The 13,665-nt window shown below is 46.3% G+C and overlaps 1 protein-coding gene across 6 annotated transcripts in view; it reads left to right on the forward strand.

Moving 5' to 3' along the window:
• The first annotated feature begins 6,722 nt into the window (after positions 1-6,722).
• Positions 6,723-13,665, forward strand: part of LOC139232480 (zinc finger protein 436-like) — a 111,291-nt gene continuing 104,348 nt past the window's right edge. For 5 of the 6 annotated variants that reach the window (XM_070862748.1, XM_070862742.1, XM_070862745.1 and 2 more), the window contains exon 1: positions 6,723-6,869. The gene's annotated coding sequence lies outside the window, so the exon portion shown is untranslated. Of the gene's footprint in view, positions 6,870-7,125; positions 7,174-13,665 lie in introns of those variants that run through there. The other variant, XM_070862744.1, reaches the window with a different exon arrangement.

Raw genomic sequence — 13,665 nt, forward strand, 5'->3', positions numbered from 1 at the left:
ATACATTTTTAATATACATTACAACAGTGACTACACTCCAGGAGTACTTCATTGGCTATAAAGGGCTTTGAGACGCCCTGTGCTCGGGAAAGACGCTATATAAATGCAAGTCCACACACGTTCTCCCCGGTGTCCTGGGGCCAATATTTATCCCTCAATCAACATAACAAAAACAGATGATCTGGGTCATCATCACATTGCTGTGTGTGGGAGCTTGCTGTGCACAAATAGCTGCCACATTTCCCACATTACAACAGTGACTACACTCCAAAAGTACTTAATTGACCGTAAAGTGTTTGAGACGTCCGGTGGTCGTGAAAGTCGCTATATAAATGCAAGTCTTTCTTCATATTTTTATATATATATATATATCTCCATAGGCGGTCCCTAAACGAGGATGACTTGCTTCCTCAAGAGTTCACAGGTGCTTCAATGAAGGACCCGATGTTCCAGTCCTGAACTCCAGTTGAGGGGGTGGAAGATGCCTGTGCATGGATTTTTTTAATGTGGGGACCGTTGCACACCAGCCACCACATGGGCTTGACAAAGCTAGGTCTTGGTCCAGTTGCAAGGGTTAACCAAGACGACTGGAGACCTGCTCTGCTGCACGGGCCTAGTGCGCACACATATCGCAGTGTGGGATGGTCCGTGCTGTCATAGAAACATAGAAACATAGAAAATAGGTGCAGGAGTAGGCCATTGGACCCTTCGAGCCTGCACCGCCATTCAATAAGATCATGGCTGATCATTCCTTCAGTACCCCTTTCCTGCTTTCTCTCCATACCCCTTGATCCCCTTCACCGTAAGAGCCATACCTAACTCCCTCTTGAATATATCCAGTGAACTGGCATCAACAACTCTCTGCGGCAGGGAATTCCACAGGTTAACAACTCTCTGAATGAAGAAGTTTCTCCTCATCTCAGTCCTAAATGGCCTACCCCTTATCCTAAGACTATGTCCCCTGGTTCTGGACTTCCCCAACATCGGGAACATTCTTCCCGCATCTAACCTGTCCAGTCCCGTCAGAATTTTATATGTTTCTATGAGATCCCCTCTCATCCTTTTAAACTCCAGTGAATAAAGGCCCAGTTGATCCAGTCTCTCCTCATATGACAGCCCAGCCATCCCTGGAATCAGTCTGGTGAACCTTCGCTGCACTCCCTCAATAGCAAGAATGTCCTTCCTCAGACTAGGTGACTAAAACTGAACACAATATTCCAGGTGAGGCCTCACCAAGGCCCTATACAACTGCAGTGAAGACCTCCCTGCTCCTATATTCAAATCCCCTAGCTATGAATGCCAACATACCATTTGCCTTCTTCGCCGCCTGCTGTACCTGCGTGCCCACTTTCAGTGACTGATGAACCATGACACCCAGGTCTCGTTGCACCTCCCCTTTTCCTAGTCTGCCGCCATTCAGATAATATTCTGCCTTCGTGTTTTTGCCCCCGAAATGGATAACCTCACATTTATTGCATCTGCATTATACTGCATCTACCATGCATTTGCCCACTCACCTAACCTGTCCAAGTCACCCTGCAGCCTCTTAGCGTCCTCCTCACAGCTCACACCGCCACCCAGTTTAGTGTCATCTGCAAACTTGGAGATATTACACTCTATTCCTTCATCCTTTTCGTTAATATATATTGTAAAGAGCTGGGGTCCCAGCACTGAGCCCTGCGGCACTCCACTAGTCACTGCCTGCCATTCTGAAAAGGACCCGTTTATCCCAACTCTCTGCTTTCTGTCTGCCAACCAGTTCCCTATCCACATCAGTTTATTACCCTCAATACCATGTGCTTTGACTTTGCACAACAATCTCTTGTGCAGTACCTTGTCAAAAGCCTTCTGAAAGTCCAAATACACCAGATCCACTGGTTCTCCCTTGTCCACTCTACTCGTTACATCCTCAAAAAATTCCAGAAGATTCGTCAAGCATGATTTCCCTTTCATAAATCCATGGTGACTTGATCCGATCCTGTCATCGCTTTCCAAATGCGCTGCTATTTCGTCCTTCATCATCGATTCCAACACCTTTCCCACCACCAATGTCAAGCTAACTGGTCTATAATTACCCACTTTCTCTCTCCCTCCTTTTTTAAAAAGTGGTGTTACATTAGTTACCCTCCAGTCCATGGGAACTGATCCAGAGTCGATAGACTGTTGGAAAATGATCACCAATGCATCCATTATTTCTAGCGCCACTTCCTTGCGCACTCTGGGATGCAGACTATCAGGCCCCGGGGATTTATCGGCCTTCAATCCCATCAATTTCCCTAACACAATTTCCCGTCTAATAAGGATACCCTTCAGTTCCTCCTTCTCACTCGACCCACTGTCCCTTAGTACCTTCGGAAGGTTATTTGTATCTTCCTTCGTGAAGACAGAACTGAAGTATTGGTTCAATTGGTCTGCTATTTCTTTGTTCCCCATTGTAAATTCACCTGAAGCCGACTGCAAGGGACCTACGTTTGTCTTTACTAATCTTTTTCTCTTCACATATTATAGAAGCTTTTGCAGTCACTTTTTATATTCCCTGCAAGCTTCCGCTCGTACTCTATTTTCCCCCTCTTAATTAAACCCTTAGTCCTCCTTTGTTGAGTTCTAAATTTCTCCCAGTCCTCAGGTTTGTTGCTTTTTCTAGCCAATTTATATGCTTCTTCCTTGGCTTTAACACGATCCTTAATTTCCCTTGTTAGCCATGGTTGAGCCACTTTGCCAGTTTTATTTTTACTCCAGACAGGGATGTACATTTGCTGAAGTTCATCCATGTGATCTTTAAATGTTTGCCATTGCTTATCTACCGTCAACCCTTTTAGTATCGTTTGCCAGTCTATTCTAGCCAATTCACGCCTCATAACGTCGAAGTTACCTTTCCTTAAGTTCAGGACCCTCGTTTCCGAATTAACTTTGTCACTCTCCATCTTAATAAAGAATTCTACCATATTATGGTCACTTTTCCCCAAGGGGCCTCGCACAACAAGATTGCTAATTAGTCCCTTCTCATTACACAACATCCAGTCTAGGATGGCCAGCAACCTAGTTGGTTCCTCGACATATTGGTCTAGAAAACCATCCCTAATACACTCCAGGAAATCCTCCTCCACCGCATTGCTACTAGTTAGGTTAGCCCAATCAATGTGTAGATTAAAGTCGCCCATGATTACTGCTGTACCTTTATTGCACACATCCCTTATTTCTTGCTTGATGCTGTCCCCAACCTCACTACTACTGTTTGGTGGTCTATACACAACACCCACTAGCGTCTTCAGCCCTTTGGTATTCCACAGCTCTACCCATACCGATTCCACATCATCCAGGCTAATGTCCTTCCTTACAATTGCATTGATTTCATCTTTAACCAGCAACGCCACCCTGCTTCCTTTCCTTTCTATCTGTCCTTCCTAAATGCTGAATACCCTTGGATGTTGAGTTCCCAGCCTTGGTCTCCCTGGAGCCATGTCTCCATGATGCCAATCACATCGTATCTGTTAACTGCTATCTGCGCAGTTAATTCATCCACCTTATTCCGAATACTCCTCGCATTGAAGCACAGAGCCTTCAGGCTTGTTTTTTTTAAACACACTTTGCCCCTTTAGAATTTTGCTGTAATGTGGCCCTTTTTGTTTTTTGCCTTGGGTTTCTCTGCCCTCCACTTTTACTATTCTCCTTTCTATATTTTGCTTCTGCCTCCCTTTTTATTTCCCTCTGTCTCCCTGCATAGGTTCTCATCCCCCTGCCATATTAGTTTAACTCCTCCCCAACAGCACTAGCAAACACTTCCCCTAGGATATTGGTTCCGGTCCTGCCCAGGTGCAGACCGTCCAGTTTGTACTAGTCCCACCTCCCCCAGAACCGGTTCCAATGTCCCAGGAATTTGAATCGCTCCCTTCTGCACCACTGCTCAAGCCACGTATTCATCTGAGCTATCCTGCGATTCCTACTCTGACTAGCATGTGGCACTGGTAGCAATCCTGAGATTACTACTTTTGAGGTCCTACTTTTTAATTTAGCTCCTAGCTCCGTAAATTCGCCTCGTAGGACCTCATCCCTTTTTTTACCTATGTCGTTGGTACCAATGTGCACCACGACAACTGGCTGTTCACCGTCCCTTTTCAGAATGTCCTCACCCGCTCTGAGACATCCTTGACCCTTGCACCAGGGAGGCAACATACCATCCTGGAGTCTCGGTTGCGGCCGCAGAAACGCCTATCTATTCCCCTTACAATTGAATCCCCTCTCACTATCGCTCTCCCACTCTTTTTCCTGCCCTCCTGTGCAGCAGAGCCAGCCATGGTGCCATGAACTTGGCTGCTGCTGCTTTCCCCTGATGAGTCATCCCCCTCAACAATATTCAAAGCGGTGTATCTGTTTTGCAGGGGGATGACCGCAGGGGATCCCTGCACTACCTTCCTTGTGCTGCTCTTCCTGTTGGTCTTCCATTCCCTATCTGGCTGTGGACCCTTTACCTGCGGTAAGATCAACTCGCTAAACGTGCTATTCACGTCATTCTCAGCATCGTGGATACTCCAGAGTGAATCCACCTTCAGTTCCAATTCCGCAACGCGGTCCGTCAGGAGCTGGAGGCGGATACACTTCCCGCACACATAGTCGTCAGGGACACCGGAGGCGTCCCTGATTTCCCACATAGTACAGGAGGAGCATAACACGTGTCCGAGCTCTCCTGTCATGACTTAACCCTTAGATTAACTTAAAATTGGCAACAACAATGCTCAAAGTTACTCACTGATATAGAAGAGAAAAAAGAAAAACTACTCACCAATCACCAGCCAATCACTTACCCCCTTGGCTGTGACGTCACCTTTCTATTTCTTTCTATTTCTTTTTGCCTTCTCCCTGTAGCTGCACAAGCTGGGCCTTTACAGGCCTCCTCTGGGCCCCGTACCCTCATTCGCCACTACTCCGCCATGATCTCTCGCCACACCTCCGCCCAGGATGTTCCAGGGCCTGGCGTTCCAGCTCTATTTATAGCCCCGACCTGTGGTGGTGTTCTCACACAGGTTAGGGCAGCCCACGAGATATATATATATATAGGGTGTTAGCCTAGATTGTATGTATATATGTATATACATAAAGACTTACATTTATATAGGACCCTTCACCACCACCACCAGATGTCTCAAAGCGCTTTATAGCCAATGAAGTACTTTCGGAGTGTAGTCGCTGTTATAATGTATATAAAAAATATATATATTATTTAAAAATCTATTTACAACTTTGACAGATCCGGTGGTCGTGAAAGGTGCTATATAAATGCAAGACTTTCTTTTTACACACAGACATTTCATATTTCAGTTACATGTAGCAATGCCACCAGCTTGATTTTTTTCAGATAATGCAGAGAGCCATAAATAGTATAAACAGTGCAAGGCAGACAGACAAAGCTACAATGCCCATTTCCCACTAGCCCATTGCCCACTAGCCCCGTTTCCCTAGCCCATTGCCCACTAGCCCAGTGCCCACTAGCGCACTACCCATTGCCCACAAGCCCATTTTCCACTAGTCCACTAGCCCAGTGCCCCGTTGCCCACTAGCCCGTTGCCCACTGCCCAGTTGCCTGCTAGCCCCGTTGCCCGTTGCCCACAAGCCCAATGCCCACTAGACCATTGCCCACTAGCCCATTAGCCCTGTTGCCCGCTAGCCCCGTTGCCCACTAGCCCATTGCCCACTAGCCCCGTTGCCCAGTGTCCAGTTGCTCACTAGCCCAGTGCCCACTAGCCCATTTGCCCACTAGGCCAGTTGCCCACTGCCCATTGGTCCATTGCCCAGTTGCCCATTGCCCACTAGCCCAGTTGCCCACTGCCCATTAGTCCATTAACCAGTTGCCCATTGCCCACTAGCCCAATTGCCCACTAGCCTGTTGCTCACTAGCCCACTACCCATTGCCCACTAGCCCTGTTGCCCACTAGCCATTGCCCACTAGCCCAGTGCCCCGTTGCCTATTGCCCACTCACCCATTGCCCACTAGCCCCGTTGCCCACTAGCCATTGCCCACTAGCCCAGTGCCCCGTTGCCTATTGCCCACTCACCCATTGCCCACTAGCCCCATTGCCCACTAGCCATTGCCCACTAGCCCAGTGCCCTGTTGCCCACTAGCCCCGTTGCCCACTAGCCCACTGTCCTGTTGCCCATTGCCCTGTTGCCCATTGCCCACTAGCCCAGTTGCCCATGAGCCCGTTGCCCAGTAGCCCATTGCCCAGTTGCCCATTGCCCACTAGCCGAGTTGCCCATGCCCAGTTGCCTACTAGCCCAATGCCCATTGCCCACTAGCCCAGTGCCCATAGCTCAGTGCCCATTAGCCCAGTTGCCCACTGCCCAGTTGCCCACTAGCCCAGTGCCCACTAGCCTAAGTTGCCCAGTGCCCATTGCCCAGTTGCCCACTGCCCAGTTGCCCACTAGCCCAGTTGCCCACTGGCCCACTAGTCCAGTTGCCCACTGCCCAGTTGCCCACTAGCCCAGTTACCCACTGCCCAATTGCCCACTGCCCAGTTGCCGACTAGCCCAATGCCCAGTTGTCTATTGCCCAGTTGCCTACTAGCCCATTGCCCACTGGCCCAATGCCCATTAGCCCAATACCCATTGCCCACTAGCCCAATGCCCACTAGCCCAATACCCATTGCCCAGTTGCCCACTACCCAGACCCTGGCAGGCTCCGGGCTCCGGGCTCGCCTGTCAATCAGCGCCCGGCGCCTCTCTCGCGAGACCACGTCCTTTTACGTCTGCTCCAAAAAAGACATTTGCAGCCCGGCAAAAAGAGCAAGAATTTATTTAAAACAATAATTTACAGGCGGTATATATCGTAAAGTAGTTCGGCTCAACGTGGTGGAAACACCCAGAGATCGGCAAAGGTCAGTGCAAGGGTGAAGTTTTCGCGATGTGGAGAAAATGTCTTTTTGCAGCAATAGTTTGAGAGAGTGACTGTGCATTTAGCGCTGGGAATTTCTTCCCTCTTGTTGTTTTGTTATTGTTTGTGGTTTGCAGGAAACTAGAGCTAAAAAAAAATTGCATTTCCCCCCCCCCAAAAAAAAACTGCAAACAGCGCTTCCTACCTGCGGGTCGCAACTGGGTCATTTGCATTAAAGTTATTTGAAGGAGTATAAAGCAGAAAATCCATTACTCATCCAGAAATAGTTGGATTAAATGTGGAGCAAGGTCAGGAATTGGGAATCTCAGCTGAACTATCAATGGGAGGGATTGGGCACTTTCCAGTGAGGTTTTTTTCTCTTAAATCAAAATCAATCTTGTGTTTAAATGCATTCTTTCACAGTGATTATTTAATAAATAACTTTACCAGTTATAATAATTTTACATGAGTTTTAAGTATTCAATTGAAAGTCATTTTTGAATGAAATGTTGTAAGTAGGGCAATGGCTAGTATGTTATACTTGCATTTATTTAGAGCATGCTGCATTAATAAGGAAATGAATAATTGTCTGCCAGAAGATGTTTTAGACGCCTAGTCTTCCGCGACATTGAAGTTTGCATAACAATTTTTACACTTTTAACTAATTACTGCAATCAGATCTTAAACTTCATGTTGCCCAGGTTCGCCAACACTCAGTTTGTTAAAAAAAATTGATTTGTGTGAAAAACTTAGTAAGCAATTTGTCACAGATTGGAAGTTTATAGGTTGTTGTGACAAAGCTTCTTTAATACTATTTAATAGTACATGGATTCAGCAGTGCATGTAATACTGAACGAATCCGACACCCAAACACAGAATAAATAGTGACAGATAAACTTCTTGAAAGAAATTTGTAAGAATCGCGATGAAAGGACTCAAATTTGCAGAGTTTCTCATCCTCCAATGGTTAGAATTTCACGACCCTGGAACTCCAAACCTCAATGAGCAAGTCTGCTTGCTGCCACTGGTTTGTCTCAAAGATTCGCTTTGGGGAAATACTTCACGTCGACTGACAATTGATGTTTTCCTGATCGACACTCGATGGGATTGTGCGTTTGCAGATGTTCAAAATATGAAAAATAGATGGTCTGAGATATTGGTTTCTCGCGCTGCCTGTTCTCAGTGAGTTGGTGCTGCAAGACAATAGTAAAAGCACAGCAAGAGTCACCAGTTAATATTTTCTTCATGGTCGAGCTGCACATGTCTTCAACCAGTCTTTGTTGTGGACTCTGTTTTTTCTCTGTGTGATAAACATGCTGGTTGTTCATCGTAGCCTTTATCTTTGTATTGTGAAATCCCTGCTACTTTATCTCTACGTGTGGTGGTGGAGGTGATTCAAATTAAAGTCAGTCTTTACAACACATTAAAAACACACATAATTGCAGTCCGTGCATGGCATTTTTGCTTCTGCTGTTGCTTCCACCACAATTACAGGCCGCAGCAGTTAGAAGTGAAATATTGCTCAAAGCTGAAATAATCTATTTGCATGCAGTGAATAAATTGACGAGGAGAAGAAAATCTTCTGACTGCTCAGGTGTTTGCAGGTTCGTGTCAATGTCTTTCGCACTAAAGTCAGTGAACATTAATTGTAGCACGGAAGACAACTGCAGATGCTGGGAAATAATATTAAACCAAAAAACGAAAATACAATGGGTCAGTCAGGATCCACAAAATGCAAAGTAAGGTTCACTTGTTGGGGTCAGGAAGGGTATACCTGAAACAATTAATCTGCCTATTCTCCTTACAGACTGACCCGCTGTGCATTTCCAGCATTCTCTGTTTTTTGTTAATCATTATTTCCAATCGACATATCTAGCGCATACAATTATAGTAATCTCTACAGTAACCTCTGTATGTTGATATAGTGGCTGATGTATCCAAATGTTTGCCTCAATGGCTTGGGATGGGAAAAGTGTCGACCGTCCCCTTATCATAATTCAGTCAAATTCTGAAAAAAATTATCCAGTAACTTGAATTACTCAAGGGAAATAACAGCAATGTGGGAATTTAGGGAGGGGCAAGGCCATGAAGGGATTTAAATACAAGGATGAGAATTTTAAATTGGAGATGTGGGGAAGGGGAGCCAGTGTATGCCAGCGAGCACTGGGATGATAGGCGAGTGGGACAGGATACGAGAAGCAAAGGTTTGGCTGTCCTGGTCGTAAATAGAGGACAAAGAGACGACGATACGAGTGAGTTTGAGATACTCTTTGGTAGGATCTTGCGATGTCTCCGCAACGATGTCTCCGCAAGATCCTACAAATCTCCTGGGAGGACAGGCGCACCAACATTAGCGTCCTCGGCCAGGCCAACATCCCCAGCATAGAAGCACTGACCGCACTCGATCAGCTCCGCTGGGCAGGCCACATTGTCCGCATGCCAGACACGAGATTCCCAAAGCAAGTGCTTTATGCGGAGCTCCTTCACGGCAAACGAGCCAAATGTGGGCAGCGTAAACGTTACAAGGGCACCCTCAAAGCCTCCCTGATAAAGTGCAACATCCCCATTGACACCTGGGAGTCCCTGGCCAAAGACCGCCCTAAGTGGAGGAAGTGCATCCGGGAGGGCGCTGAGCACTTCGTGTCCCATCGCTAAGTGCGTGCAGAAATCAAGCGTAGGCAGCGGAAAGAGCGCCCGGCAAACCAGTCCCATGCACCCCTTTCACTCAGCGACTATCTGTCCCACCTGTGACAGAGTCTGTGGCTCTCGTATTGGACTGTTCAGCCACCAAAGAACTCACTTCAGGAGTGGAAGCAAGTCTTCCTCGATTCCGAGGGACTGCCTATGATGATGACGACGACTCTCTGGTGAGATGAAGTGACTTGTAGACAGGGCACAGTCAGCTTGGAGCATTGATGAACCACTGTCCAGGTTTGGAGAAAGTTATGGTGAGGGAGTCGGTCAGGAAGCTGTTTGAGGGGGCAGATTATTGGTGGGCACACTGGTTGAGGTTGGCCAGTGGAAGCAGAGGGCCAAGGAGGAGTGGACAGTCTGGGACACCGGCAGAGGAGCAAGGTGCAGTGGGAGAGAGATTGAAACACCAAGAGCAGTGAAGTCCAGGCAGCCAGGCGAGGTTGAAAGGTGAATCCACAGGATTTGTGCAGACAAGGGAGGTGGTTCGAAGGACAGATGTAGGGAGGCGAGCAGTCACACAAGATCGGGAGCTGGGGGAAGTCGGTCTGACCCAGTCCAGTAAAGCATGATGGAGGAGTTCTGAAGGATTAGTGCAGTCAGCGGCCACGAGAAGTAAGCGGGAAGCAGCAAAATATCTTCAGTGACAAGGAAGCAGAATCCAGAGAACGATGAGCAGGAACACATCAGAGCTAGCTCAGTGTAGAGCAAAAGGTCTCAGTGGATGAGCAGAAAACTGAACCTGCAGAACAGGTGCTGGGATAAAGGCAGTCCAACGGAGAATACAGTCAATAAGAGATGACTGAAAGCAACTGAACAAATTAAAACTGTGTTTATTAAAAAAGTTTAACCGTGATTTGAAGTCACCTCAATCTCAGTTCTACTGACTATACGGCACCCTTTGATTGATTACTACTCTGTAATTAAGCTCATCCCATTGCTATTACCACTAAATTCCCGTCTGTCAGCTCAGCAGTGACGATGAGGCCAAATTAATTCCCTCCATTGTTGTTGGTTCTGAACGAGCCTGGCTGCTTCAGTCATCTGAATCCTTTTCTCCGAGAGGTCACTCTCGACATTGTCGATCCAGCACTACTTTGGTCTTCATTGCTTGTTCCACGTGCCTGTTTGTGTGCAGGGCTACGCAAGGTATCCGAGCACTTCCCATTCTTGAAGCATACTCAAACCATTGCAGTCGCCTTTCTCATATCCCTCGTACAAGTCTCGATTCTTACATAACATAAGAAATAGGAACAGGAGTAAGCCATACGGCCCCTCGAGCCTGCACCGCCATTCAATTAGATCATGGCTGATCCGATCATGGACTCAGATCCACTTCCCCGCCCGCTGCCCATAACCCCTTATCGTTTAAGAAACTGTCTATTTTTGTCTTAAATTTTTTCAAGGTTCCAGCTTCCACTGCTCTCTGAAACAGTGAATTCCACAGATTTACAACCGTCAGAGAAGAAATTCCTCCTCATCTCTGTTTTAATTGGGCAGCCCCTTATTCTAAGATCATGCCCTCTAGTTCTAGTCTCCCCCATCAGTGGAAACATCCTCTCTGCATCCACCTTGTCAAGCCCCCTCATATCTTATATGTTTTGATAAGATCACTTCTCATTCTTCTGAATTCCAATGAGTAGAGGCCCAACCTCCTCAACCTTTCCTCATAAGTCAACCCCCTCATCCCCGGAATCAACCGAGTGAACCTTCTCTGAACTGCCTCCAAAGCTTGTCCGAGCTGTGTCCTTATTCTCGATTCTTTGTATCCTGGATATTCGGCGAGTTTTTCTCTGAACCAACTCAGCTCTGCTGTTAGTATCTTTTGCTCAGCAACATTGGTCACGTTCCACGAGAACATACTGAGAACTAGATTCTAACTGTGTGAAATAAAGGGGGTCATTCTTGTTGTGTATGTAAACTTGTATATACCTTGTACAGCCACCAGAGGGCTCATCCCGTGGAGTCACAAGGGATCCCACAATCCCTTGGGAGCACAGGTACTTACAGAGGCCTCACAGGCTGGAGAGGCACTCTGGTGACCTGCAATAAAAGACTAAGGTCACACTTTACTTTGAGCTCAGAGTATCCAGTCAGACTCTTTATTCATATATACCAATTTTGGCCTAACTTGCTGAGTGGGAAACCCACCAGTCCGGGTGGAACGCCTGTTTTACGCCCCACCCTGTATCACTCTCCATTGACTTCAACAGAGAGTAAAATCGGGCGGGGTGTAGAACCAGCGTTGCACCCGATTCCATCAGCTTCCTGACAGAGGGGTCAGGTTAAAATTGGCCTCAAAGTCTCTTAAAAATGTTAACTGTTTTCAAAGAGAACAGAACTTGGTCCCATTCACCTGGGTTGGATTTGTACAATTCTCTTACTTTCCCCCCCAAAATCTGCCTAAGAACAGATTGTCATCAATGGGACATTGAATAAATTTAAGACAGAGATAGACAGTTTGTTAAACGATAAGGGGATAAGGGATTATGGGGAGCGGGCAGGGAAGTGGACCTGAGTCCATGATCAGCTCAGCCATGATCGTATTAAATGGCGGAGCAGGCTCGAGGGGCCATATGGCCTACTCTTGCTCCTATTTCGTATGTTCTTATGTTCCTGACTAAAAATGGCTACTTGCACGTGCCCTGCTCAATTATTTTCATGTGCAGCAACGTATAGCCATGGCCAAAATGTTTTAAATTAAATAAAATGGTAAATATAGGAGCTCGACAAACAGACCGGTAACAAGCTGAAATCCTTTGCTTGAATACCGCTTTTGTGAACCTACAGCTATTTCAGATTTATCCAATGACTGGCGTCAAGAAAATCTCAATGAGAAATCCATTTCTCCATTTCTTGTTTGAGAACGGATGTTCCCCAGCGGAAAGCAAACAAATTCTTAATTTCAGGGTGAGTTTGACAGTTTTGAGTGCGATCAGAATATCCATGCTTAACTCTATGTGGACTGAATGTCCGTGAAAAGATTTTAAAAAAGGACCATATCCCTTTTGTCATAGACTGCAACGCCTGTATAAAATAAACTTAAAATTTCCATGGCTGGAAAAAGCCAGTTAGATAAAGAGTTACCATTTTGAGGGGATTAGTGCAAAAACAGTTTTTTCTGGATTTTATAATCAGTGTAGAAAGCTGTGAAAGCCTTCCAGAAAGTTTCATTCTGTCTCACTGAAAACGAGCTTTCACAAACGTCACTTCTATGCACTTTGAAGAGTTGTTGATAGCTTTGGCCTATAGCGGTGGTTACAGCTTTCAATCTCAGTCTTCACTAATTCAGACTCGTGCTCCCTCACATTCTGCAATACGTCCTGCCGTGCTGACATTTTCGGGGTGGGGTTGTGGCTCTTATCTTTTTGCTGTCAGAAAGAATTGTTGCAAATGGAATGCGGTTGAGGCAGAGACCTTACATCCAAGGAACGAGTAGACAGAACTCTGAAGTGGACCGAGTTACAGGGCGATGGGGAGACAGCAAGGCAGAGGGATTACTTTTGTATTGGTCTAGCTTGGACACGATAGGCCGAGTGGTCTCCTGTACTGTAAACTTCTGTGCTTCCGTTGCATATTTGCAACATGAGATTTAGTGTCAATAAAAGGATGTTGCACAACGTATTGTTAAACATGCTGTACAAATGAACATCTTAATAGCGCTATCAGCAAATTAAAGTTTCTGAAATTCCATCTAATCAACAGAAAATTGTATTTATATAGCGCCTTTAACATAGTAAAACGTCCCAAGGTGCTTCACAGCAGTGTTATAAGACAAAAAATAAATTTGATGCCGAGCCACATAAGAAATTACGGCAGGTGACCAAAAGCTTAGTCAAAGAAGTAGGTTTTAAGGAGCTTCTTAAAAGGAGGAAAGAGAGGTAGAGAGGCGGAGAGGTTTAAGGAGGGAGTTCCAGAGCTTGAGGCCCAGGCAGCTGAAAGCACGGTCACCAATGGTTGAGCGATTATAATCAGGGATGCTCAAGAGGGCAGAAATTGAGGAGCGCAGATATCTCGGGGGGTTATGAGGCTGAAGGAGATTCGAGATAGGGAGGGGCGAGGGCCATGGAGGGATTTGTAAACAATGATGGGAATTTTGAAATTGAGGC

The sequence above is a fragment of the Pristiophorus japonicus genome, chromosome 20 (assembly GCF_044704955.1).
Source record: "Pristiophorus japonicus isolate sPriJap1 chromosome 20, sPriJap1.hap1, whole genome shotgun sequence".
In the NCBI taxonomy this organism is placed as follows: Eukaryota; Metazoa; Chordata; class Chondrichthyes; family Pristiophoridae; genus Pristiophorus; species Pristiophorus japonicus.